Here is a 25,493-nt window from a genome sequence, read left to right as displayed (position 1 = left end):
ATATACGGCAAACATTCTCAATTATTTGGAATTTCCTTACATTTAATGAGTATCAATAATAATGCAATCATTGATAAACTTTGCTCTCATATCATGACGAAAGTCATCCAACAAACGGATTTGTCTATTCTGCAAGAATTTTATTGGTATACCGTAGGTCTCCCTGAAAACAAATTTGTTGTTGTTATGTCAAAGATTGAGTCTAGAAAACATAGACGCCTAAGAATACATATTTATATAACGAGTGGGAAGAGTAGCCTTTTTTCGAAAACATGAATATTGTCACATGCCACAGCAACAAGTTTCGAAAAAAGGTCTTTACGCACGAATTGCATAATTTTTCTTAGCGAAAGTTTTATCAAAATACAGAGATTTGATAGTAATTTTCCTTATAAAATATATTCTTTAATATTTTGAATATTTTAATCAAAATTGAAACAAATTAACAAAACAACAGACGGATTTGTACAATTAAATTTGTAAACTATATATATATATATATATATATATATATATATATATATATATATATATATATATATAGTTACGGTCCTTTCATATTGCTTTCAATCGAATTTAATTGTTTTGGAAAAAAAATAAATATGTATTTACTTAGTATATAAGTATTTATATTGACATATTTTTGTCAAACATATCAAAATATTGCCATAACAAAAACCTTTTTTTTTATTCTGTATTTTATTAAGTAACTTTAGTAATAATCAAAAACACTAGGCACACATTCTAACATTATATAAAAAAATCTGCAAGGGGTAAAGTTTTGATACTTTTAAGGAGAACATTCCTTGCAAATTCTGTGAATTTACGCATGATATATCTAGAAGTTTAAAAAAAAAATAGCCATGGGCCATCGGCGAGTTCTATGACCCGTAGAGTATACGCTGCATTTTTTATCTAAACTGTCGACGCCTCCTTTCGTTGTATTATAATAATCTATTATCTCTGGTTCACCACTTTTTTCATCAGTATTTTTATTATGGTGCATGGAATAGATAAGTAATACTGCCTTGTTTTTCTTCGGAACGTAGAATAGAAGAGTTGTTTCACTGGAGAACCCTTAGAGACTGGAACCAACACCTCTCTGCTTATTTGGTAAAAATGAAGCAAGGATTTTCACCTTTATATTTTAGCGTTCCTATATAAGTAAACGTTTTAGTCTTTACCTCCACCTCCAACGAAGAAAACCAGTTGTCGGCAGTGACGTTTCTGTTAGTATAAATTGGTTTGGACAGTTTTAACACAGCCTGAGTCGATTTAGAAAATACCCTTTCATCGTTGCTCAAGAAATTACCATCAGAATCCTTTCCAGAATACACGTAAATGAAACGGGCATTTCATCTACACATGCACAACTTCCGATGGTGTAAAACTCCTGACAGTTTGATATGAAAGTATCAAATATTTCTGAAATAGCAGCTAGAGGGTCTTGCCTTTTTCGTTCCTCCCTACTTTCAGCATTGTCAAACCTCAGACAAGAAAGAATAATTGCAAACCGATTCGAATTCATTACGCAATGAAATATATCCCTCCCAGAGCCATCTGTAGCGAAAATCGATCTGATATCCTCATGATTGGGTTTGAAAATTGATGTAAAAATCAAGAAGCCCAAGAAAGCTTTTAGTTCAACAAGATTCAACTCACGAATGTCGGCACTGTTTTTTTGTATTTTTGTTTTATTTTCATCAATCGTGGATTAGTATATTGAAGAACTGCATTTAAAATCCGTTCATTAAATATTGTGTTGCAAGGTACACGTATTTTTAAGAATGCAGGAATCGAGACCATTTAAACCTATTTTTCACATAAAACGCGGTGGAAGTAACTTTCTCGCGGACGTCTTCATGGTTTTCTTGGTTCATTTCTTCAGCTTCAATTTCTGACTGACTTTCATGATCGGATGGTATGAAGTCGTTATCTGAGTCAGTATCGCTGTCATCAGACTCTATTTCATCAAAATCTGCTCATAATTCGTATCCCCATATTTAACTTTTTTGGAGGGCCCCGGGTTGCAATCCATACCCAATCTAAAAGCGCAAACATTAAAAACAAATAAGTATAACAATTTTAATTTATTACCTAAACACAGATCACCGGTATTTTTGACTGACAGCGAAGTTTCCACGTGAATAATTTCCTTAAATTGAACAACACAGTATGCACTTTGACTGTCGCTATAGAACTAACTGATGGGAATGTACACAGACGCGAGCACGCGAAAGTGGTAGGGATGCGAAGAAATTTCCAAAATTTAATTTTAAATGAGATAATAATATGAAAAAATTATAATAATTATTATTACGTTCAGAAAATTTGAGGGTAAAATTAAGTTTAGGCATTTTTTGAGGAAGATTTAAAATATTTTTGCCATAATAAATGTTCAATTCATAGTGGACGTACACTTTCGTCATACTTTTACAACTTAGTATTTCCTTTTCTGACAAAAATTTTTCACTGGTTTGAGCTTCCATCTGTATTGAATTAGCCATTCGAAATGTTTGAAATCACTATTGGAATTACTCTGTTAATATTCAATATTTACTTTCTTCTTTTTCCCAAAAATATTACTATTTTTATCGTTCATTCTATATTTGAATGAAACTTGAACTGTCTCATTAGAAAACAAATAACAAAATACCAATAAATTGTACCCATTTCTCGTAGATACAGATAATAGCAATCATTAAGTTATTTCCGCTTGAATTCGAAAGTTTTTGTGTACAATAACGTAGCTACTTTTAAGGTTTTTCTTTCCATAAGATGCGCATAAAACTCTACTTTGAACTAAAAAAGTTACTAATTCAAACGGTTTAATCCAAAGGTCTCCGCAATATATTGTTCAGAAGCCCAGAAGGTAAATTACCTCGATGGAGTAAATTATAGCTTTTGAGAATAGTCTGGTTTTCTTGTTAACAGCCAGTAATTTTTGTATATTCTTAATTCAAGACTTTTATATTTCTTTTTCAATGCAATAATGATAAAGGTAATTTGCGTGTTATTGAGTGTCAATCAAATATTTAAATCTCATTCATTGGTAAAGTTAACTGTTTAGGTTTGTAACAGTATAGCAGTATCACCTACAAATGTGTTACGGACTCGCTCTATGATATAGACCATGAAATCAGTACTTTCCGTGTTATCGAAGCTAAAGTTTGATGGATGTACTGGGTACTTTTTTGGAAGGTCTCTTTACCTATTTTTGCACCCTATTTATATTATATTTCTTTTCGGCATTCTAGAGCTAGAGCCCTGATCTGGCACCATCTGATCACCATTTATTTCAAAGTTTGCAAAATTCTTTGAATAGTCAAACTTTCACAAATAACGAAGACCTTCAATCGCACCTTGTTCAGTTTTTTGCTAATAAGGACCAGAAATTATGAACGCGGTATCATGAGGCTGAAAGATGGCGAAAGGTCATTGAGCAAAATGGGAAATATATAAATGATTGAAAACTATTTGTAGTGTAGTGTAGTTTGAAAAAATATTTTCTACTACAAAACAAAAATTTCTATGTTGCCAACCAATAATATTTGCAGAGTAAATTAGTGTGTATAATTGTCATAAAAAAAGGTTCTATACAATAATTCCAGCAACTTCCAATGAAAATATGCACGTGTAGTACGCACAATATAATCTTTTTCCTATCAAAAAAACACATGTATATAGAAACTATGTTCGTGCCAAAGATCAGATATAGTAAATCTAGCTGTGAGTGAATTTTTGCGTGTAATTTTGAGCTAAATGCTACGTGAGATTAATTATACGGAAAGTTTGAACTTTTTTGAGAATATTATCGACCATAAATTAACGAAAACAACTGCGTGTGAATCAAATCTAGTGATCTGATCCCATTAAATAAATACGATTATTCTAGACCAGCTAATGAGTAAGAACGACTAATATTACCAATATCCGTTGTATTTAGCATTTACATAATTGTAAAAATATTCAGAGCTTACACAATTAAGAGATATAAACATTTGGAAGAATATAATTCAATAACAAACAGCCTAATCTTATAGCATAACAAATCACTACAATTTCCATCTAGAATGGCAAAATCTGAAGAAGACGTGCCAAGATTATTAATAGTTGGAGCAAATTTATCACCTATATACGTTTATCTGCTTTACAGTTGAATTCTAAACATCATTCCCATGAGGTAGAGACAGAAGAAAAGAGAAAAAGATTACTTAGAGTTTGGATTAGGACGGTCAAAGGTCTCTGAGCTCTGAATAACTTGAGTTGTTTTTTTTGCAAAAAGCAAAAGCTTTTAGACTCGAGTAATTCGAGTGGTGCTTTCCTGTAGATGTTGATTTTGAACTTCTGTAGGTTGTAATGCTTTATTGGCCGGAAAAGTGATGCCAATCATTTTCGTAATAGTTATTGGGCTACCTTCAACCAGGTAAGGCAAAAAGAGTATTATGCATTACTGCTTGATAAGGTAAATTGGTAATTGCAAAAAAGAGACCGCAATTTAAGAAAGTTATTTCCATCAGAACAACGCACCTCAGACGGTAATCGCCATGTTTAAAATTCACGAAATGCACTCTGAATTCGTTGACCAACCACCGTAGTCATGAGGTCTGGCAGCAACTTTTTCCTTTTACCTAACTTTAAAATTTCACTTACAGCATGGAAATATTTATTGGAGGATGTTCTATGATACTTAAATGTTTATTTTGAGGAAAAACAAAGCAACCATAACCATAACCATAACCAATGGTTATGGAAAAGAATGTTTTTCTTTTTGGTGTAATATTGATATATTTGAAGTTAATGGACAGAAGTTCCTAACAGTAATATATTCATTTTCCAAATACAGACAATCCTACCCAGGAGGAGAACAAGCAGTAATTAATGCTTTTCTTACATTCGTAACTCATCTCTATGATAGTAACACATACCGGAACAAAATTTAATAACGGAATCATATAAGAATACGTGGATTCGCATAAAGTAGCAAGCCACTATACCAGCCAAGACATCCCCCAGCCCAACGGTAAGATCGAGATATTTCAATCAACTTTAATTGAACACCAAAAGATACTCCGAAGCATAAGACCTACATTATTCATCAAAGATCAAATGCCCTATGCATTACTACAGTGCATTTGAATGCAACAGAACTTTTATATATAGATAACAAAAACCTTATGGAACGATTACATAGTAGGAAAACGAAAGAAAATTATAAAGAGATTAGCAAGCATATTTCCGAAAGTAATAAGGCCATTATAAAAAATAGAAATGAGACGAGACAATCTCCTATCTCATACAAACCCTCCACTAAAATTTATACTATAAAAACTTTGAAAAGAAATAAACTATTGCCAAAATTTCTATCAAAGGCAGTACTAACAGATAACACTAAAACAACAGACACTGCGATAGATACTGTGTACATATGAAAAACAAAGTAAAAAGTATACACAAAAAAATATTAATTCCAAACCTGGGATAACATTAGCGACTGAATATATTTTCTTGAACTACAACCTCGATTAGATAAGCTGAAAAATAAACAACGCTAGACAAAAGAACACAGGAAATAGAAACCGAGTAGAACAGTAAAGTTTTTTTCATCCCATACAAAACTTCCCCAGGGGATAAAACTCTTTAATTTAAAATAAAGTAAATAGAATATATCAGAATCTCGGTATGTTAGAATACACAAATTATATTGGATGCTAACTCGACCAATTCTAAAAAAAAATGAATATACTCGTAATATGAATGAAATATTATCACAGTATGTTAGATTGAAGAAATCATTTCCAATTTTATGAATCATTGGAAGAACTACAGTCAAAACTTTCAATAGAACATTTGATGCCGAGCCATTAATATTTTTCATAAAAATTAACCAAATCAAATATATACAACTCAGCCTGACTTTAGTTTTAGTTTAGTTACATTGTTAATTGTGTATAGTATTAAATTTCTAGAAAAAGTCGTAGTTAGGTGATTATAAAGAAGTGAGTTTTCAAAAGACTATCTACCCTAAAATAAATATCATACTCTCAGTTCAATGAAGTACTTAATATTACCATAACTATTCTGAACTTGTATATTTTAAATCATTTTTAATTAAGAAGTATTTTATTCATTTGAATATCTGATTTATTGAGCTGAATCACAAATCCAAAGGGTATATTGTGCTTCTGAATTGGTTCTTACAAATGTGAAGAATGTTCGTATACAAACGTATATGTTAATATGGATTTTCAGAGAAAGTTCGAATACCGTAGTGTCGAATTACCTCTAATTATCGAATGAAATTAATCTTCGATTTAACTGTACGTATGTATCTGTATGTAAATTGAACTAATATAATGTGAACATTTTCAATTAGAATTAATTCCTAACTGATTACATAGTTACTTGGCAAACATTCTCACTCCGTATATTCAATTTCCTCATGAAATAATCCCTCATTGATTTTATAATTTATTAGAAACATATCAACACAACACAATTTTACATATTTTGTCACAATATTCCCATGAAAATTGATTAGTGATATGATTTTAATCCTAATGCCTATATATCTCTTCAGACAACTTGTTTTTGTATCCTTTTAAACCCTGCCTCTTTTATTTCCATTCCCAGCCTTTTATCTCGTCCTATTATTTTCATTGTTCTTTTTCGGAAATATTTTCGGAATATCTTTACTCCAGAAATAGTATTTTATACCACTCGTTGAGTGTCCTAATAATCATAGTACTATTTTTTATAAATGGCGGAATTCGTTTGATCTCAAGTTTTTATAACAAACGGCTTGTTTGCATCGTTTCTTTGAAATCATTTCCAGAAAGGTCTATTTATTTTTTGGTTTCTTCATGTTCTAGAAGTTTGGAAAATTCTCTTTGTGGAATATAAATAAGTTTCTGTAGCGCAGTTTAGCTCAGTTTCTAATAAATAGTCGTAGTGAACAGAACTAATTAACAAAGTAATCGAAGAATTTAAATAAATTATTTAAGTTAGTTAAGTGATAGTGATAAGTTAATTATTATTCGTTAAGTGTAGTGAATCGTGTTTAAATAAACTAAGATTGTAGAAGACAGTGTTTATCAATTAGCCCCACGAATAGAAATTATATAAATAAAAAAGAAAATCTTACTAAGAGATAAATGCTGCAATTATTTATCTTTGAATGTTTCTATCAACGTTTTAATTTTCTATTCATACTCATACTTTAGGACAGCCTACAGTCAAGTCACTTTCAGAGTGCCAAATGAGTATATTTCACAAAAAAAATTTTCGTGATCCTTGATCTCTGTAGAACCTATACAAATCGCGACTATTTTGAAAATAATGTTTTCAACTCTTTCTTTGGATATTGGAAATATTGACTTGCAAAAAAGACGTTTTACAAGAGAAATAGTCTTGCAACTATAATTTTCAATATTTAAGGGTAAAAATTTACCCTGTGTGAATTTATTGTACCGTTAACAACCCCCTGAAATTTTATTTACGCCTAAGAGGCATAAATTCTCAACGTAAAGAAAGTTGTTTGTTGTGCTGATATGTTCTTGTTTTTGCGTATGAATTATAATACTGTATTAATTTTTACTCTTTCAGTATCTCTAAAAAGAATGAGTAGATATTTATTCAAGAGAAAAAAAATAAACCATATGTTATTATGGATAAAATAATGAAACAATCAAAATCTTATGTGAACTCGAAGAATGAAAACTACTTAGGCTCCTCTGGTGGCACAGTTTCGGAGTTTATCAATGGCAATATATTTATTTCTTGAAAAAAATTTTCACATCATTTAATTGACGTGCTCCATTTTATCATCAGAGTACTGTCCCCTCGTTGATTTGCGTTTTTTAACGAAAACGACCATTTTCCCTTATTTGGGTAGATAGTTTGCTCTCTAATTTATATTTTATTGGAAAGAGCACCACAAAATACATAAAAACACATGGTGTTGACTACCAATTTAATAGATTCAGAAATTCTAGGTTTTAATTTTTGAATTTTTCAACTATACAAAAATTGGGTACTGAAGTCTAGGTAATACTATTATGAATCTGTCACGAGTTGTATTATGTAATCGGACCACCTTTTCATTTGCCTGAAATAAATCCGTCCCCAGTTAGCGCATCCCTATATCGAGACGAAAAATATATCTACATAGAAAAAACTATCTTGAAACATACGACAACGATTTCGAATATCTAAGCCCACATTTAGGGTATTATTGAATCTAATTCGGGATTAAATAGAGCTACCTATAAATAAGTAAAACACCAAATATGATTATCACAATTAATAAATTGTTATCTTATTGTACTATGTAATTTAAGGGTGGCTGTATTCAAAATGTTATACATATTCTACTAAATTTTCGATTTTCGCCTACAGGCAGAATACTGATATCTGTTGGTTTCTCTACGGATATTGGAAAGGGACAGAGTCCGTATTACCTGTCAAAAACTTCAAAAATACAGCCAGGATTACCAATCTTTGAAAGTATTAAAGGAACCTTTACTTGAAAGACTATTACAAATCTATAATGGGACCATTTCACCTTAACAACAAAGTTAAAGGACCCTACAATCTAAAACAACCTTCAGTTAAAGTGCCAGTTAGAGTGGGATTATGAAACCGGCTGTAGGCACCATAATGTATAATGCCTGTATAATGAATAATATATTAGTCCATAACTTATATATTTTGAAAGTCTTATATCTACATAAACGTTCGAATGATTTGAAGAAATAGTTAAATAATTTGTCAGTGTTTGGCACAGTGAAGTATTAGGCCGAATCATACTTGACTTTCCGTGTGCCGTTGCGGTCGCAGGTGACGTTTGCCGTTTAAAGTTCGTAGCAAATTTTATACCCTATTCATAAACTTAACGTTGCTGCCGTTCATATAAAATTTTTTTTATTCTTCTTTTCGTGTGTACTGCTTTTTGTTTTTGTGATATTTTTGTGTTTTTGTTTGTAATACGGTATTTATGGACGATATTATGGAAAATAACGAAGAGAAAACAAGCAAAGCCAAAAGACCACTATAAACAAACAAACAAAAAGAGAAATAACTTCAACATCACGCTCTAACGTCATACGTCAAAATCACATGACAAATGAAAACGGATGTGATTGGCTATTCTATATTGCTACGAAAGTTACTACGAACGGCCGACGGGAAAATCACCAATGGCAGACATATCGGCGAACGACAATTATAAATAGTCTTATGCATTTCAATGTTTTTAATTTTGTAACAGCAAACGTTAACGGCAAACGGAAACTTTATGAATAAACCTTTTTAAACTCGTGGCCATAAATAACGCACCACCCTTTATTTCAATATTAAAACCTAAAATGTTGATCTTTTGGGTTCCTTTTTTTTTCTATCACAAAAAGTATTTTATATAGATATTAGCGATAAAATGTAACAAAATGTTTTACCAACAAATAACTGTTTTTGTGCTTTTTTAAAATTTTTATTTTATGCATAATTTAAGTTAATCAAGGTGTGTTAATATCGAGACTACTTAAACAAAAAATGAATAGAGTTAGTCAGTTAAGTAAACGCGAAGCTGAAAGAATAGCCGAGTTAGTTGGACAGGGACAAAGTTATCGTGAAGTGGCAAATCTGTTTGGCGCACACCACACAACCATTGGCAGATTGATGCAAAGATTTCCAGAGACCGCTTCACATTCTAGGAGGCCTGGACAAGGACGTCCTTCAGTTTAAACTCCTCGAGATGATCGTTTTTCACGATTTAATTCATTAATAGGCAATGACAAGTGTCGAGCTCCATAGCCTTTTACGAGAAGTTCAAAATTTAAATATCTCTGATAGATCAATATGTCGACACCTTCACAATGCTGGTCTACACAGCAGGAGCGCTGTCCAGGCACCTTTGCCTACCAGGCAATATCCTGTTGCTAGACTAAGATTTGCAAGGCATCATTTAGAATGGAATTTACAAAATTGGTGCCAAGTTTTATTTACTGATGAGACAAGAATCAATCTAAGAGGTCCAGATAGATGTAATCAAATTCGAAGACGGCGAGGAGAAAGATTTGCGCAGTCTTCTATCATTCCCAGGGAGCCGTTCCAAGGAGGGTATATCATGTTTTGGGGAGGAATTTGTTGCCCGCACAGAATTAGTGTCTCTTCCTAGACCCGTCCTTAACGCAGCAAGATACATAACTGACATTCTTGAAAATTATGTCGTTCCATTTGGGCCATTTATTGGTGATGATTTTCGTTTAATGCATGATAATGCTAGACCCTACGTTGCGACAGATGTTCTGAATTACCTAAACGAAGTAGGAATTCATACCCTGGACTGGCCACCAAGAAGTCCAGATATGAATCCTATCGAGCACGTCTGGGACATTTTTAAACGCCGCATTTGTCGTCGAAATCCATCTCCTCAAAAGTTAAATGATCTTGAGCAAGCGGCATTAGAGGAATGGGAGAACATACCTCAAGAAGTGATACAGCTCCTAATTGAGAGCATGCCCAGGAGAATGTTAGCAATAATTACATCCAGATGCGTAAAAAAGGAACATTATTGTTTAGGATGCAAGTTCTATTTTCTAGAAAATTTTGTTTTAATGCAATGTTTTTATTTTTATTTTTTTACTCATTAAAAATCTCTCAAAATTACTACACATTTCTTATTATTGCGTCAAAATGATTGAAAAGAAGTTGAAAAATAGCAATATTAATTTAAAAATATTAAACAAAAAAATATTTTCAGAAATCGGGGTGGTGCGTTATTTTTAACCACGAGTGTATAAACTCTACGAATTTTAATGAGAATCAAGTATATTGTATATTCCTTATTTCTGGTTTAAAAAGCTGGTTTTTAAAAGACAAAAAACATTCCACTTCATAGTTTATTAGAGGGGTATTACATGAGAAATTTCCAAGGTAAAGTTGCTTTTCCCGCTGGAATTATTTCCCTCGAGAAAAGTTACATTGGCAAAGAAAATTTACAGAATATATATAGGCCAAATTAACTGTTAAATTAAGTTTTAGTTCATGTTGAGTCTCAGAGGACGATAACTTATTGAAATGTGCATTAGCAAATCTAATTGCGAATGTTGATGTAGAGGTAGATAACAGGTTGATCAGTATGAGTATCACCAATGCCACGTTTTCAGATATTATGTATTAGGTCTCAAAGTTAGAACGATAACACACACTAATTTTAGATAGCGAACAAATTTGAATCAAGTTTTACTCATATCTGTTTCTCCGATAATATTTTCTTGATTTGCATTTGCATTTTGAAAAATACGAAGGTTGAAAACAAAGTTTCATAGCTAGAGATGTAGCAAGCCGTATGTATTCGGTACTGAGTAATGGGTGCGCCATCTAGTAATGAGAAACAAAACGTTACATACGAATATATTTCGTTACTCGCATTTTTCGTAGAATATTATTCTCAAAGTGGATTTAGATTAAGAATGACGAGCAAAAAAAATAACTACTAGCACAAGTTTGGTTCAAAATTGGAAAAGTGAAAAAATTTACCTTACGTAGCTTCTTACGTAATGTAAAATTTAGTTACGAATTACGAATTAGTAAAATTACGAATGTTGCACATCGCGACATCATACTATACGCGTAGGCAATGCGATTTTATTCGTTCAAACGATCGCACAGAAGTTCTCAAACTTCTTTTCATCGTAAATCACTTTCAAAATACTTATTACCAATTTTAGTTGATACATTTACACTATACTGTCAACTCGTCAAAGAATCATATCTAACTATAGAAATTCAACTCATGTAGTAGAGCTTTCCGTGGACCCCTGGGGGTATCTAGACCAATTTGTGAAGAGTCACTGCACTAACATAACTGTACATGCAGCACTCGGAACATCAGATCACATACTAGAATTAGAAATCCAAACGCAAAATCCACCGAAATTGACTTTAGAAGATGGGTCGATCGCAGACAGCAAAAGAGAGATCGGGGCGATTGTGTCGCATATTTGTTTCAAATTCAACTCTTCATTAGCGAGGAAAACTACCACTAGCTCCGATAGAATACCACCAATCTTATTGAAGGAATGCGCAGCTGAATTAACAATTATCATATAAAAGAGGTTTTTCCCTGCAGATTAGAAACTTACTCGTCAACGAATCATATCTTGGGTATAACCTATACTAAGAAACGAAAAAAGACGGTTCTCAACAACTACCGTCCGATTGCTTTAGTCCCAGCCATTCCCAAGGTCATGGAGAAAGTTTTTAACCAGCAAATATTAAGCTATTTTTAATTAACATCATCAGCGACTATAAATATGAATTTCGTAAATAAATATCAACCAGGGATCTCCTGGCATATGTCAGTGTATGGAATGAAGCTATAGGGAAATAGGGGAAATCCCGAGCAATCGTACTGGACGTAACAAATGCTTCAGATGTACATAACTGTAGTGGACCTACTGTCTTTCTCCTGTAATCGACAAAACTGATAATCCTATCTATAACTACACCAAAGATAACACACTGGTATTGTTGTTCAACTCAACCGCCCCAATAAAATCGTACCATCTGTAGATATCAACAGATCACCACCATCAATATTGAAAATTTTCTGAAGGGGTGAAAACAATCTGATCTGAGTCTAATGGTGCTACTGCTGTTATTTCAAAGGTTCGCATTTCAGCTCAGGATTTGGTCCTGTCTGGACATAAAATATCACCATAACCGCAAATTCGCTTGTTGGGTGTTTAGGTTAGAAGCAGTATGTCCTGGAATAGTCATGTGGCCACAAAAAGTTGGAGCCCTCTTCAAAACCAAAAAGCTATACACCACGCAATAGCTTCTAATTCTATACAAGGCCTAGATTTGTCCATCTTTGAAATATTACTCGCATATTTGGAGCTTGCTCTTCCGAGCTATCCAGCATAATGTCGCTCAGAGTAGTGTTTTTACAAGACCTACTCGACAGGTGGACATGTCTCAGGAATACCGAGTTCGCCTGCAGATGCCCAGAACGTCAATTTATCGGGATTCCTCTCTTTGTAAATATGCAAGTCTGTTGAACCAGCTACTAAGGCACGTCTATCACGAACACTACAACCTACAGAAGTTTAAGATCAATATCCACAGGCACCTCCACACTGCAGGTACCACTCGAACTACTCGAGTGCTTGCTCTTTATATAAAAAAAATAACATAGCATGTTATGAGGTATCAGAAATAATGAGTAACGTAACAAGTACTAATTGTTATAGAAATGAATATATATATATATATATATATATATATATATATATATATATATATATATATATATATATATATATATATATATATATATATATATACATGGATACACTTTTTTTGGTTCTATACATAGCCGACCAATAAAAAATTGTTCCTCAAATTGTTGACACATTAATGTGGTGGTAGGTGTACAAGAACCATACTTTCTGTACCCAATAATATCTGTTACAGAATTTTATAAACTTGTATACTTTTTCAATTTAGATTTATATAAGTTGTTTCAATACCACAAAACAGTAATAAAAAACGTCACTAACCACGTATATGCAAAATCACGCAACGTATAATTTTTATCATACATCGAGGGAGAGCGGAGCGATAGTCCAAGTGGAATTTAAAGGTTAAAAATGGTGTATTGATCGAGCAGCGTGTCAAGCCTGACAATAATTAGTAGTAATAATTAATTTTTGTTATTGAAAACTTGTAGGACCATATACAGTGGTGACGTGTATTTCGTAGGTAAGGTAAGGACAATTGGGTGAAATATAGTTGGCTACGCTGCCGATCTTTTGATCATCACCAATACCTAACTATAAATTATACACGGTGATATGAAAGTGGCGGAGTCATGGTACTAAAAGACTGAACTCTGATGTAATAATGACAATACGCTACTAGTGGGATAAAAACTGCAAAATGTCTATAAATCGAGAAAAGATACAGTTTTGCAAGGAGTGTGAAAGCTACTTGTAATTCTGGACATTCAACTCCCCTGAAAGTACTATCTAGAAAGAAAGCACTGGAGCCTTACCGCAACGACGTAGGTACTACCGTGGGCAAATGAAGACAGCTGGGGCCTCAGTCTGTGTACCTTGATCGATATATTCAAGGTTATTTTTAAATTCAGACTAATTTACACTTCTCTAGACTAACAAAAAACAGCGATATAAAAACTCAACAGGCTTGTCGTTAAGGTGACTTTCAGGGACGGAAAAGTCAACCCAACCAGCAGTCCTCCGAGGTGTCAGACCTCTATAGATTTGCGTCAGCGTGTATGCTGCTAATAACTAAAACACCAAATTGTAAGTACCAAGTCGGCAGAGAGTGGAGGAATCTTCATAATACTCACTGACAGGATCTAACGGACAAATCTATTTGACTGGAATATCAGACTTTCTACCTAGTAGGGCGCGAAGGGATCAGAATGAGACAGTTGGATACGAAATAGGCGAGCTAGAGCAGAAGTATGCAAGCGCAAAAGAGGAGAAGGACTTATACTTGCCATAACAAGGCATAAATCTGCTCAGCAGACCGAGCTTGCTAAACAATCATTACATTAGTGTGAGCATTTGATCAGAGAGTATAGCAGCACTTATTATTGAAGTAACCGATGACCCGACGAAGCTTGGAGTGAGGTCCTGCAGTGGGAATCCCTTGTGAATCGAGAAACACCTTAAACTGTAGAAAAGAATAAAAGTAAAGAGGCATATCTCCAGTAATATAGCTGCAGATAGACGAAAGCCTTATCAGTGAGAAAAGCCTTTGAAATTAGGTGGAGAAAATATTGATGTTGGAGCTCAGTTGTCGGGAGTCAGGTACTGTGCTAGGTCTAATCACAGGGTACGTGAAATCTAGTTATTAAAGATACAATCCAAACTGCTGGATCTGTGGAACAGCGTAGGAAATTATCCTTTTCAAGCTCATAATAAATACACTAAATTGAGAATTTTTGTCTGTGCTGCTCAATTGATGTCACTTCTAAGTTTTTGCAATTTTAAATGAACGGAATATACCTAATACTAATATAATCTCTACATATTTGAAATGTTTGCTATATCGATTGTGATTATTGAGAAAAGAAGTCATTTTCGCAAAATTCTATCTCATATATTCTATCCATGAAATTTATTTTTAAGTGGAGCCTCATCGTACAATAATTAATTGAAGACATGAAATAAGATTACATCGAGAAATTTGTCTTAGAGTTCAAAAGCATTTTCGCAATTTTAATTAGATTTGTAATTAATTACTGGAGACGACCCGAGAAAACGTATTTTTAGATTAAAGACTGGATGTAAAACGTAAGCGACAATGACGAAAATCGGTATTGGAAAACCGATATATTTGGAGAAGGAGCATATACATAAAGGCAAATTTAAAGGAACTCCAATAAATTTCTAGATTTACCTGTTAGAGTAGTTGATTTATATGTTGAATATAAATCAGAGTAGCTGGGGCATTTATATTTGTTTTTATTGTGAATGTTTGAAATAAGTATGTTTTGAATTCTTCGTTCTTAGACCTTTTGATATATTTATGTTTTTGAATCGTCTTGATTTTAGGTCTCTACTGATTTAAAATTAGTTTTTTTTTAATTTATTAAGACGATTTAGAAACATTAGTCTTCCCTTTTTTGGGTTTTCTGTTTGTTCCTCAATTCTCTCATCAGTCACTCTTCTGAATTTTGATGTCTTAGATACTTTTCCCATTGCTTCCATTTTCGTAGCTTCTCTTTTCCATTTCTTTTGTGGTTTTAGTTGCTACGTCTCTGATCCACATATTAAGGTGCTTTTGATCTTAGTATCATATATTCTCATTTTTCTTTATTTGCGTTTTTATTATCTGTTATGCCTTGTTTATTCTCGATTTTATTTTGGCTTCATCCGACCCTTCTCTATTAAAATTTACGCCTAAATATCTGTAGCTATCTATTTTTTTGTCTCATTGTTTTCCAGAACAATATCCGTGGTCTGTTCACCAATGCATAAGTTAGTTTTTAATATCGTAATTTTTAGTTTCTTACCCGTTATTATGTTTGTTTTCTTATTATTAACTATATTAACACTAACTGATGTCGCTAGGACAATAGCAATAATATATAGCGGCCGATCGTACATTGATTTTGCCGCTGCGTTTGGTGAATTGAACTCAACAATCATTACATTATACGTTGGAGACAAACTTTATGTGAGGGGACCAAAATCAAGGCAAAAGTCGATCAATTACGGCTGTATATGACGCACATTTAATGTTGCAAACTTTCCGAAGCACACGGCATTTTAATCAGGTTAAATATGAAGACTTTGTCGGTCACACGTGATTGAGTGGTATTCATGGAAACAGAATTGGAGAATCTTTCAGGCGTGGTTACGTCTGCTGCATCCATTCCTCTTTGTTCTCTCATTTCAAGATGTTCTCTAATCTACGATTTTTACCGCATGTTAGGGCTCTGGCTCGGTTGAGAGGCTCCAAGCTTGGCCTTGGTATTTTTATTACTACGGAGTCCATTATACTATTGGAATAATCAGTAGCTCTAGCGCTTCTTTACCAGCTAGCATTTTAGAATTAGCTTCAATTTGGTTGTCGTAAATGCGATTTTTATTTTTGCAGCAAAAGAAGCGTACCGTGAAGTGAGGTGTGTTCAGACAATTTTTAAGGGTTTTTGCAATAACTACGTTAAATATAATAAAAAAAATGAAAAAACACTGTAGATGTATGTATTATAGATATATATTATGATTTCAATTTTTGCAGCAAAAGAAGCGTACCGTTAAGTGAGGTATCTTCAGACAGTTTGTGAGGGTTTCTGCAATAACTACGTTAAATATGATAAAAAAAATGAAAAAAAAAACACTGTAGATGCATGTATTATAGATATATAGGCTATGTTTTTTTTAATCATATCCTACCTCATCAGTTTCAAAAAAATTTCTTCTGTACTCTTCAATTTTGAAGTGTCTTCGGACATGTATTAAAACGTTGCAAATGTGATTTTAGGTTCATATTTAGACGGCTTCGTACAAAAAAGTTCTAAGCGGTAAATACAAATAAATACAAATACAAATATATTTAGACATACATACATCACAGTGTTTGGATGGATAATATATGGATGAGAGTACTACGTCTAAAGATTCGATTAATTAATAACTTCACTTGATATTTATACATTCACCTTTCAACTATCTTTCAAGACGCAATTACTGGGATAGTTCATACTGTTTACACCACCACTACAAAAATTACACTGTCTGACACCCGATTCGATAACCAAGTTATCGTCTTCATTTGACTGAATGTAAACTTAAGTTTAACACAGGCTGTGCAAACCTAGGTATAATCATTGGAACGGGTGAATGTATACAAAATTCCGGGTTTGTCACATCTAGAAAATCAAACTTCGGAAAATAGGAAAATAAAATAAAATAACTTTTTCCGCCGAATTCTCCTAAACGTATCTTCCTAGTACGACCTCTTAGAACCACTGACGATTGTGAGATACTTCTCGACAGTTAGGTGCTTGCTCGATCTTAGATTTTTGTAATCACATTCATAGTATTTTGATTAAGATTTCAACACAAATGGTAGTTTATTTTGCAATTCACTTTGGCTCATGATATATTTGATTTGGTTAATCTGAGCTCTTCACTAAATAGTAGAAAGTCGTGAAACAAATGAATCAAAATACAAAAGGATTGCAGCAGATGCTGTAAAGGATCCTAAGCAATAACTCAGTTCTAATAGGCTTTCCACATGAAAAGATGAAGAGGTATTTAAATTGAGTTCGTATTATAATGAATTATTGAACAAATCAATATTTACGAAATAGCTATGTTGTGAAAATATATAAAAATATTGACTTGCTGGTTTATGCAATTCTAAAATCAATGTGGGACTATTTCTCCATTAAATAAAGTGAGAGCCAGGTAACCGAATAAAAACAAAATCTACTCGTATAAGTATATTTATTTGATTAATTTGCATAGATATGCTTACAATTTTGAACATGGAATATTTTATTCGATGATAAGAGGTAATTTCATGAGTCAAAAACCTAACTATTACAACATCTAATATTGGTCCAGGAGCTGTCAATCTAAAAAGTTCCCTCATATCGTACTTGTAATTTTTTTTATGATAGTTCAAAACTATAGGAATTGAAACGCGAGGTTTGCGAGGATTTGCAAAGGCGAAAAAATGTTAAAATAAATTATTATTAGAAATCGATAAATGTTTCTTTCTCATGGTATAAATTGGTTTGCCTTAAATATATTGGATATGAAATTTCAATCTCTTCCAGAAAAACTGAAACAGAAGAGACCTGAAATCAAGAACATTTAGAAACATAAAAAGTATAAAGAATTGGTTTGCTTAATTATTTTTTTTAATAATTTTCAAGAGATTGATAAAAAATTGACTTTTCGACTTTCCTTTAAGTCTTTATAGAAATTTGATATTGACACTGACAATTTGCGTGTTTATATTGATCAATAGATCACCTTAATCATGAATAATACGAATAAGATCAAATTAGAACGTGTTCTGATAAGAAAAATCAATTTTTCCTTAATCCTTACATCTCAAATTTATAGTAGTAATCAAATAAATAATTTGTAGTTTTATTAGCATTTACAAAATAGAGCTATAAATTTTACTTAAATTATTCTATTTTTTTATGGTATTGATGACCTCTTTTCTATTTTCTAAATACTCAGATGTCTGCCCTATGTAGACAGCATCACAATCAATATAAGGCACTTGATATATAATATTATTTCTTTTGGATAATGTATTATGTCCTTTATAACTTATACTAATATCATATTTATTGAAATAATTCAATAATTGAAGAGAAAGTCCTTGTACACATGGTAAGGAGAAATGTTTTATGTTTTGATGTTTCGTTTCTAGATCCTCAAGATATTTAAGCTTTAATTCGTGTCATCCTATTTCACAAAAAAGATCAGAGATAATAAGTTTGGCTGATAGATCTAGCCAACTATCAGATCCTGTATTTATATGCTTGGCTATTCAAAAGGAAAAAACTACAATGAAAGAAAATAATTATCCGGAAAAAAGATAAATAATTATATTCATAAAAGACATAATACACTATCCAAATATTTCACTAAATTAAAATCTAAAACACCAAAAAACCTAAGACGTAATATTGTATATCAAGTGCCTTGTACTAATTGTGACGCTGTCTACATAATGCAGACATCTCAATATAGACTAAGAGGTCATGAATACGATAAAAAAATAGAAGAGGCCTAAAATCAAGGACATTTAGAAACATAAGAAATTAAAGATATTTTTCATTTCATTTTTCCGGCTTTTCAAATCCCCGCAAACTTCGCGTTTTCAATTTTAATTTTCATAAAAACATGTACTGTATGAGGGGACTTTTTAGATTCACAGCTCCTGGACTATATGTTTTATATACACACTTAAGCGTACAACCTTCCTTCAAATCAGTAAGAAGCGACTTTCAATTTCTTTAAACAATCCTCCAAATAGGTGTTTGTTTCTGCCACCACGTATTCGTTTGCCTGAAATAGCTTTCCGTATGGCCATTTTTTTATTTGGAAATATAAAGTGATCGTAGGGAGCCAGATTAGGTGAATTTGGCGGACGAGGCAATAAATTATTACGCTCGGATAATTTGTCAGAAATAATAGCCAATGAATGAGCAGACCCTTCGAGAAAGAACGAATCTTTTTTCGTCAACCAATGCGGAAGCTTTTTCTTAGTGAGTAAATCAATATGATATTAGCTTATTATCATATTACCTATTTCTAAATAATTAATAGAGATAACTTTGACCTTATTAGCTGAAAACAAGGTTTTGGTTTCTTGAGAGAAAGTTCCTAAAATGAAATCAATGGATTTATTTTTGTTTCTAAGATATAATAGTGTAGTTTGGAAATATCCAAATATTTGTTTCAATGCGAGCGAGCTTTTGATTAGCACAGTAATTTCGTAATCACATCTTACAGATAGATTTTCAAATGTAACCTTCCATATAAAATGTTCGATTGATTTACTTGTCTTATTACTACTCGTATTTCAAATTATAATTATATTAGAAATTAGATTTAAATGTTATAATATCAATAATATAACTGCATAATTCCATTTTTAGCTTTTTAAACTACATAGACGTTCAGAATATTTATATGTATGAACTGAACTACAAAAACAATTGGTTATTAGGATGTTTAGATATAAATAAACTTCTTGTATGACTAGGTTTTGTTTACTATGTTAATAAACTGGATATTCATTGTTTTGTGTCAAGGCCTTTTTAAACATTTCAGTAGTCGCTAAATTGTCCGGTTTATGAGCTAATACCACATCTTTCGCAGTAGTAACGAATTGCCGGAAGTAACGAATTGCCAATAAAAGTTTTATCCTTGTAGAGGTTGTGTCTGATTGTGTAAATTAAGTGTTTTCAGTGTGTTTGACATATTTTCCTTCGCCTACAATTATAACACAGAGATCTGTAGTTTTGAATAAATTTAATAATTAAGAAAATTATTTTTTACTTAGCCTGACCCGTAGATTTGAATTTCCGGTCGTAATTTTTATATATGTATATAAGTTGTCTCAATTTAGATGAGACTTGGCTGGAAACCTCTTGGAACAAAAAATTTCATCAATTCCTTCAATTTCAGCATTCGCATAAATATTAAGCCAATAAATGAGTTCAAATCAGATACGGATGAAAATAATATAGAACTTTCACATTTACTTCTTATCTAATAAATTATGATGTGGGGAATAGTTTCTTTGGCATGTACAGTACAGTACATGTACAGTAATATTATTAATGTTTGATTGTGATTAGTAGCGTTCTTGGCTATACCAGCTTAGTATTCTTTGAGCCGAACAATAGAACATTTCCTTGTTTGTCCAACATATTTTGTGTTATAATCATTAGAGCTAATTTCGTGAAAACCATACTTATTCAAATCCTGTTATAAATTCTTAGGATAACCTGGCCATAATTTTCAAGTATTGTTGAATTTGTAAACTAACGAAGAACCTTCTGTTTTTCATTTAGAAACCTATAATGGGTGCCATTAAAATGAAATAATAATAAATATACTAGGATACCAGTTACTGCTTCATGTGAAGAGCACCTAGAGCATTCTTAAAAATAAATTAGTAGAATGATTACCTAAGTATAGCTTCTTCAGATTCCTTACAGTACACTTGATCATTTTATAGTTCAATAGATCGGAATTGAATGTGAAATTGTACCACCGAAATTGATTTTACCGTTAAATTTATTTTTATAGAAAAATATTCCATGGTCGATTAAAAAAAGTTTGCATCCAAAATATATTGATTGGAAACGAATGCCGAAACAAGTCAGTTTTAACCAAAATAGGCTTATTTTTATATTAGTATATTCTCAAAGGAACCCAAAGTAGATCCAAAAAAAGAATTTTATGCTAACAAATTTTCATCTACTTGTGCAGCCTGTTGTCAAATGCTCCTCTAACTGCAACCATTTTGGCGCTCTGAATCGGCATTTTGTTACGAGTCTTGGTCGAAGGACCTCAATAGATTAAGGACTTGCAAACTCGTTTACAAGTTTACATGAATGCTAGAAGTCATATTATACATGACTTTTATGCCCTCCATCACATGTCTAGATCACACTAGTTTGGCCGTTATGCTGTTGAAATAGAATGAAAATACTAAGAATCGCCCGATCATATGTCATCACATCGAATATTTTGGCTGGGAAGATGGTATCGTGCTCCTCAACCGAGAAAAATCAGCTTATATTGGTTTATCCTCTGTAGAAGCCCACATGGGCCAAGTCATTCATCCTGGAACCAAGTGGCTTCATTATATTGGAGTCCACTGTCAGTAGTGTGTGCCTCCGAGACGTTATTATTATCAAAGCTCACTGATGCCATTTGGTTTTAACCTACAGCTTGTGTGCCGACTTTTGCATGACCAGTTACTCCAGCCTGTTCTTATTGCATCGTAATGTTATTGTTACCTGATTACACATGTTGCATATTCACGAATGCGAAACAAATTCTAAGAAATGGATTTCTGAGAGAGACTTGCCATTTGAAAACAGTATGATTGAAAAGCCAAAGTATTTTTAATCATATAACTTCTACAAATTAGAAGATGCGTTCTATACTTTAGCCAATATATTTGGAGGCAGATCCAGACTGATCTACAAAAGCAGTTGAATTTTCCATGAGCTCGCAGCATTAAATTAAGCTTCTGGAAATGAGTTGACACTGCGATGATTTGTCGCTGCAATGTACTCTCAGCGATGAATTGGCAATTATCGTAGATTTTTATATCCTGTACAACGAAAGAATAGATAAAGTAAATATGTTGTGATTTGTTTTTATATTAGTATAATTTACCTAATAACCTCTGCGTTACTCTACGAACTAAAATTTTATTTTATCTATATTTTCAGACGAATAACTAACTAACGGGTAACTAACAGAATAAATGTTGATTGGCACTTAACTAGACAGGGATTGGTCATAAATATTGAAACTTTTGAAATATTTATTTCGTTTTTAATATTCGTATTATTAGTTCAAACTATTTCAATCTGAAGTCGAAACTTTTATTTGGTTCCGAACTTTTCCCATGAGGCATCATTCGATACGCTTCTGCATCCTTAAGATCTGCTAGCGTCAATGACAATAAAAATAACTCGACCGAGGTTGAGCAGAAAGGTCAAAGATATGTACATCAACTTATCTGTAACATTCCTCGTGTTCGGAAAATAAGTTATTCATGATATGTGCATATTTTTAAATTTCTTTCTTCAGTGATTTTGCTTAAATAGACATAATTTATACGGCTAAACACTTTCAAATACTTATTAGAAATATTCCAGTATTCGAGATATACATACAGTATTTGAAGCCCAAACATATATTCTTACTTACTGCTCAGTTTCTCTGCGAAAAGAGAACAATGACAGCATTTGACCTAATTTACATAAGCATCCACTATAGTAGTCTTGATAATACGAACTAAAGTGACAGCCGGAAGATCGAATACCATGGGAAATGATATAAACAATGTTAGAATTTCTTATTTTACTCTGAGAATACACGTGTAGTAACATATATGAACGTTATAAACAATGTTAAATTTCAATTCAACCGTATGTCGTTTTTTGGTTCCCAAATCTCGTAGTTTCTCAGAAGTAAAATCTCGGTAGAAGATGTTTCTTCTATCTACTCTGGACATTATAACGCACTTTCTGAAACACTGTAAGAAATTTCATGTGTACTTTCTCTTACTTATTTGTGTCATTTCTTGTTGTGTCAGGACATCCCGGCACTTTATATACCCACAAAGCTAGGCTAGTATTGTTTAATAAGGTTGACTGCTTTAGTGATTTCTTGAGTTTCTTAAAGCAAAATATTCTAAGATTTAGTAATAGGACTTGGTAAAATTTAGCAATGTTATAGGTTACTGCGGCGTAATTTTTCTACCATAGCATAAATTAAAGAAGAAAGTAGATTCTGCAGTAGTTTCACTTGAATGTTCCTAAGAATCCCTGGTCTACCTTTTAAAACGATAAAACGAAAACACAATTAGGATAGTAAATGCATGAATGCTACAAGTTAGCACAAAAGAAGAGCAGACGATATTATTGCAGTGCCCCAAAACAAAGAGACAAAACATACCCTCAGCCATTGAAAAATATGAAAACATGGGATAACTTAAATGCTAAAATCATGTTAACACACGGAAGTAGAGAAGGAAGAAAAATGGGATTTCACTCGAGACCTATTGCATTGCAATACTTGAATGATAAGAAGAAGAAAACGTCATTTGATGTATAATAATTGAGGAAGGAGCTATAGATTTTCAAATATCTAAAAAAAACTCCCTTATGGATATACTCGAGCATGTCAGATAATGATAGTAACAATGTCCCACACATTTTTAATGATGTGCGTATGTTAATCTGATCATTTGCATGATACAGTGGTCGTACGTAAAGCTTGAAAATAAAGGAAAAATCGAGCGCGTCAAAAGATGTTAAATGAATATAAGAAAATCATTCAATAATCTGTCAATTTCCAAGTAACGAAAACTCGCGGCCATCATAATAATGTGCCAAGAAAATCAGACTTTTCAGAATACTCAAACGCGTCACATCAATATTTATATGGTTCATCTTTATGTCTCATAACTTGACGATTATCTCGAAGAATTCGCGTAATCTCATAAAAAAATTATTTTTGATTCTAACAATAGAATTTTCCAAAAAAAATCAATTTGTTATCGATCTCCTACTCAATTCAAAAAATTCAATAAAACTCAAGCTTCGTTGCTAAATCGTCCTCTATATATCTACACTCTGTGTTTAAAGCAAAGTGAATTCAGTAAAATTTGTGGTGATATTATTCTTCATATTCGCTGTTAAGTTTTCCTTATATATCCTTAGCGTTGCTTTTTATCTAATGCTCACAAAATCAGTTATATAACGAATAGAATATTCAGTTTTTTATATCTTAAAGCATAAGCTCCTTTTTATACACATCTGTTCTACCTACTCGTTCCTTCTTCAGTAATTTTTATCTGTGTTCCCGTTTCCTTGCCTATTTTATTTTTTCCGCAGTTCCGCAGTACTACAGCTGCTACAACCATTTCATTAAACTCAACTCCAAGAACTGGAAACTCAGTAGAGGGTTGCAACCATTTCGGCTTTCGATAGATATGTCCCAGTCTTATCTTCAATATATAGAAATTTGAGTTGTTCATTAATTTATAACTGCTTTTATTCGTTGTGCTCTTTTGAATACACATTCGATGAGATTTTATTATATTTTTTAATAATTTTATTTGTTGCTGAAACGTTTATTCCAACTTCTCCAACTTTTATTATTTACTTCTAACGTCGTTCGTTAAAAAGCTGGTGACGTCAATATATATTGTTCACCCCATCTAAGTAACTGTTATTTATATTTTTCAACTGAAGCCGAATACCATTTCCTAAGAATCTCCAACCTGGGAAGTGAGGCTAAAAATACTTGTAAGTATTTGTAAGAAAATTATTTAAAACAAACTATCTTTCATAAAATAGTGTATTTTTATTGTTATCAGCAAGTACTAGTAACATTAATGCAAGAATTTGGGAGGAAAACCAACATAAAATGAAAATATGACAAGTACTAACTTAAACATTTACAATACAAAGAATTTAATAGTATTGGTGTTTATTACAATATAAAAAATAAACGGAATTAAATTTTTGTAAATTAAAAGCACTAGGTATAAATTAAATGAATGCAAAGAGATGTAGAATGGATTTTAGTCACTAATCTAAATTGAAATTATTTCTAACACTGTCAAATATATATTTAAAAGTGAAATATCCAGAAATATCCCTTCTGGGTTAGAGCAACAAAATATAGACAATTTATATCACAAGTGAATTATAACACACTATA

The 25,493-nt window shown here is 32.3% G+C and overlaps 1 protein-coding gene and 1 long non-coding RNA gene across 2 annotated transcripts in view; both read right to left on the bottom strand.

Moving 5' to 3' along the window:
- LOC130897564 (calcium/calmodulin-dependent protein kinase kinase 1) overlaps positions 1-25,493 on the bottom strand; it is a 509,686-nt gene that overhangs the window by 416,995 nt on the left and 67,198 nt on the right. The window lies entirely within an intron of this gene.
- Positions 681-2,307, bottom strand: LOC130897567 (uncharacterized). The gene is made up of 2 exons (XR_009059726.1): positions 2,098-2,307; positions 681-2,045 (listed from the first exon to the last, which is right to left on the bottom strand). It is a non-coding gene; the product is annotated as an uncharacterized LOC130897567 (long non-coding RNA).

The sequence above is a fragment of the Diorhabda carinulata genome, chromosome 8 (genome assembly GCF_026250575.1).
Source record: "Diorhabda carinulata isolate Delta chromosome 8, icDioCari1.1, whole genome shotgun sequence".
NCBI classification, from domain to species: Eukaryota; Metazoa; Arthropoda; class Insecta; order Coleoptera; family Chrysomelidae; genus Diorhabda; species Diorhabda carinulata.
Note: the sequence above shows the minus strand (reverse complement) of the source record. Positions and strands in the feature narration are given on the sequence as shown.